This window comes from Echinops telfairi, unplaced genomic scaffold (assembly GCF_000313985.2).
Source record: "Echinops telfairi isolate 266 unplaced genomic scaffold, ASM31398v2 ScPeMD7_10;HRSCAF=50, whole genome shotgun sequence".
Lineage (NCBI taxonomy): Eukaryota > Metazoa > Chordata > Mammalia > Afrosoricida > Tenrecidae > Echinops > Echinops telfairi.
In genome coordinates this window covers 12,419,142-12,423,856 of record NW_022103907.1, presented here as the reverse complement: position 1 = coordinate 12,423,856, position 4,715 = coordinate 12,419,142, and the positions used below count along the sequence as shown (strand labels likewise).

Below are 4,715 nucleotides of genomic sequence, written 5' to 3'. Positions count from 1 at the left end.
ACGTTCTTCTGGGGAGGGGGTCAGAAAAGCTTGGCTCAGGTTCGGGATCGGGTCCGGCCCTGTTGTTCTCTGTTAGCTCGCTGCTCCATGCCGGTATGTTACCCTCAAGACTTGGCACACCTGGATGGGTCTTGTCCCTCCCTCCTTTTCCTGTGGAGACATAAACTGTACCCTTCCTATGGGTATATTAGTGACCTGTTCCCCCATCACCCTGTTGTTTCTCTCTCTCTTTCCCCCTCTGTTTTACTTGGCTGCCATATGTATCCGTGGGTTGGGCCAGACCCCTGAGATCATACCTTATAGGCAGCTCAGACAGTGGCTAGCCCAGAGTGCCACCAGAGCCCCTCTGTCAAGTACTACAGGTAAAATGATGACAACTAAAGAAAACCCTTCCGACTCATTGCCACTGAGTCATAATAACCCTACAGGACAGGGGACAACTACCTTGTGGGTTTCTGAGACTGTAACTATTTTTTTTTTTTTTTGAGGCTGTAACTCTTCATGGGAGTAGGATGCCTCCTCTTTCCCCAGTGGAGAAAGATGGTTCCAAACTGCTGAGTTTTCCATGAGCAGCCCAATGAGTAACGATTAAGCCACAAACATCAGTTACTCACTTGCACTACATTTGTTGCCTAGAGTAATGGTTTTCAAAAAGTTTTGGACACTGGTAAACTTAAGTAGAGTGGGAATTTCTACTGCCTATCTGTTGTATATTTTTACATTTTCTATGAAGAAGAAAATTAAGTAACAATCGTACTGTATGATTATTGTACAAGCAAAAAGTGATGGCACTGTTGGGAACCCCAATATAATAATGTATACAGACTTGTGTAAGTGATAGAATGATTGATATTTGCACCTCAGTGCATGGATCCTGGTCCAAATCAAAGACCGACATAAGTACAGTTATTAGCAAGCAGCTTAGCTGTGAATTATACTGATTGTTTTGATAAGCTGCCAGGTACCAGCAGGAAGAGCAGATGAAAACAATGATCAGCTTAAGGCAATGCTCAAGATGATGCATTGACCAAGTAGCCCACCCTAAAATTTCAGGAATTCAAACTGTGTGTGTGCCCCGTGGTGTAGTGTCACTGTGTTGTTATGAATGACAGCTATGTTTAGAATTTCTGACTGGAATCCACAATAAGCTATGTAAAGTATATGCTAATTTTAAGCTGATGAATACTAAACTTTAATAGTCCTTAGTAATTTATTTAACGATGACATGTATCTCTTCATCCTACACACACACACACACACACATCAGTGGCATTGATAGTATCTTCTTCTTGCGAAATGAGAAAGGGCTCTTTAGATTGGTTCTTTTGCACATTTGTAAGATTTTTGCGGGCACCCCTGGGCTTCTAGGTTTCTGTAGCCACTAACGAAGCAGTGCCTGCCATGTGGAGGGTTTAATGTTGTTGTTAGGCACCATTGGGTTAGTTCTGACCCATCGTGAGCCTTTGCACAGCAGAACCAAACATTGCCCGGTCTTCACAATTGATTGAGCCTATTGCTTCAGCCATGGTGTCAATCAATCTCATCGAAGCCCTTTCTCTCTTTCTCTGCCCTGCACTTGACCACACATGATGTCCTTCACCAGGGACCAGTCTCTCCTGACAACTTGCCCAAAGCATGAAAGCATGTAGGACGTAGTCTTGTCATCCTTGCTTCTAAGAAGCACTCTGTCCACACTTCTTATAAGACAAATTTGTTTGTCCTTTGTCTAGTCCACGGTACTGTCAGTATTCTTCTCCAGCACCATAGCTCAAATGCATTGATGCGTCCTGGGTCTTCCTTATTCAGTGTCCAACTTTCACATGCACATGAGGTCATTGAAAATACCATGGCTTGGGTCAGACACACCTTAAGTCCTCAAAGTATAATCCTTGCTTTTCGGTACCCTAAAGTCGTCTTGTGCAGCAGATTTACTGAATGCAACTCGTCTTTTGATCTCTTGACTGCTGCTTCCATGAGCATTGGTTGTGCATCCAAGCAAGACACAATCCTTGACAACGGCATCCTGTTCTTGGATCTTCTTTACTTTGAGTGGTAATCCGCACTGGAGGCTGCAATCGTTCACCGGCGTCAACAAGTGCTTCAGATCCTCCTCACTTTCACCTTGCGAGCTCGTGTCATCTGCATATCTATCGCAGGTTGTTAGTAAATCTTTTTCCAATCCCCATACCACATTCTTCTTCAGCTCATCCAGCGTCTCTGATGGTTTGCTCAGCATACAGATAGATGCGGTGAGAGGACATAACCCTGATGCACACCTTTCCTGATTTGAAACCATGCGGCAGTCCCTTGTCCTGTCCACACAGCCGTCTTTTGATCCATGTACAGAGTCCACAAGAGCACAATGACGTGCTCGGGGATTCCCCTTTTCCTCAAGGTTATGTTTGTTATGATCCACACAGTTGAATGCCTTGGCAGAGTCAATAAAACATAAGTAAAACATCTTTCTGCTATTCTGTGCTTTCAGCCAAAATCCATCTGACATCAGCAGTGATATCCCTTGTTCCATGTCCTCTTCTGAATCCGGGCTAAACGTCTCGCAGCTCCCTCTCAATGTACTGCCGTTACCATTGTTGGATGATCTTCCGCAGCATTTTACTTGCATGTGAAATCAGTGATATTGTACTATAATTTGAGCATTCTGTTGAGTCACCTTTCTTTGAAATGGGCACAAATATGGATTTCTTCCAATCTGTTGATCAAGTAGCTGTCGTCCAAATTTCTTGGCATGAGTGAGTGCTTCCAGTGCTTCTTCAGTTGTTGCTTGGTAAACATTTCAGTTGATCTTCCTTATCGATTCCTGGAGCCTTGTTTTGGCTAATGCTTTCCATGCAGCTTCAACTTCTTCCTTCAGCACCATTGGTTCTTGCCCGTAATGCTACCTCTTGAAATGTTGAATGCTGGCGAGTTCTTTTTGGTCCAGTGACTCTCTGTTCTCTCCAGCTTCTTTTGATGTATGATTCAGTATTTGACCCATAGAAGCTTTTAATATCGCAACTCGAGACTTGAAATTATTCTTGAGTTCTTTCTGTTTAAGATAGGCTGAGTGTGGTCTGCCTTTTTGGTTTTCAAACTCTAGATCTTCGTACTTTATTATATTTGGTTTGTCTTCTTGAGCAACCCTATGGAATGTTCTGTTTAGGACTCTGATGTCATTTGCTTTAGCTACTCTACAATAAAGAGCAAGTTTCAGAGTCTCTTCTGATAGCCACTTTCTCTTTTCTTTTCAGTCTTTTTAATGACCTTTTGCTTTTTTACTGGATAATATTCTTGATGTTCTACAGCTCATCGGGTCTTCTGTCATTAGTGTTTAATGAGTCAAATCTGTTCTTGATGTTATTGAAATTCAGGTGAGATAGAGTCCAGGTCATATTTGGGCTCTCGTGGACTTACTTTAATTTTCTTCCATTCTAACCCATGGTCTGGTTTTAGCTGCTGATACTGACCTTTCCTTCCCACAGCTGTAGTCAGTTTGATTTCTGTGTATTCCATGTGTAGAATCGCCTTTTATGTTCTTGAGAAAAGGTATTTGCTGTGGATAAGTCTTTGGTTTTTGCGAATTCTGTCATTCAAGCTACAATTTCATTTCTATCACCAAGTCCGTATTTTCCAACTACTATTCTTTCTTTTGTTTCCAAGTTTTGCATTTCAATCACCAGTAATTGTCAGTGCATCTTGATTGCATGCTTGGTCAATTTCCAATACGTCATTGGTAGAATTCTTCAATTTCTTCATTACTGGCTTTTGTGGTTGGTGCCTGCATTTTAAATAACAACTGTACTGATTAGATTTCCTTGAAGGTGGCTAGATATAATCCTGTAGCACCCAGCATTGTACTGCATGATGGATTTTGCATTGCCCTTTTTGACAATGCCACGCCATTTCTCTTGTGTTATTCCCAGCAAAGTAAACCATGTGATTTTCTGATTCAAAATGGCTAATACCAGTCCCTTCCAGCTTACTAATGCCTAGGACATCATCTTTATGCATTCCATTTAATTTTTGACCACCTTCCTTCTGGATTCATTCTTCACACATTCTAAGTTCCAAGTTTTGCAGCTGTTTATCCCTACCTTGAGTTGAGTTCCATCAGCAAGCGAAGATCCCAAAGGCTCCATTCCCCGAGGCGTTTCCCAATGCACGTCACCGTGGGCCACTCCACTCCGAGAAATTGGCTCCTCCTGAGTCACGTTTCAAGTGTCCTTGGATCTGAGGGGCCCAGCCTCCAGCATCACCTGACAATGTTCTGCTTCCCTTCATTAGGCCTGTACAATCTGACAGTGTCTGGGAGCATAAGGCTTTTAGCAGCTACCTTCTCCAAAGTGGGGAGCTGAGTTCGTCTTCGTTGTTCTGTTTTTAGTCTGGACGCGCTGCTGACACCTGTTCACTTTGGATGACCCTGTCAGCATTTGAAACATCACTGCTCTCAGCATCACAGCAACACGCAACCCACTACATGTGACACGTTGACAGACAAGTGGTGGGGCCTAGGGTGTAACGAATGCGGATTCATGGTTTCCATCTTAGTTGCCTCGGAGTTCTAATGTCTGTCATCTTGCTGCTGAAAATGTTCCCTGTGCCAATTTTTAACGTCCCAGTTTCTTCATATCCCCCCAAACTCTTCCTCCTTCACCCATAGCAACCGTAGGTCAAGTTTGGTTTCTTTCTCTGTTTTATAGTAGTTTTCTTGATATAAC

General features: G+C 42.9%; 1 protein-coding gene across 1 annotated transcript in view; it reads left to right on the top strand.

The window, feature by feature from the left end:
* HNRNPLL (heterogeneous nuclear ribonucleoprotein L like) overlaps nt 1-4,715 on the top strand; it is a 39,392-nt gene that overhangs the window by 18,055 nt on the left and 16,622 nt on the right. The window lies entirely within an intron of this gene.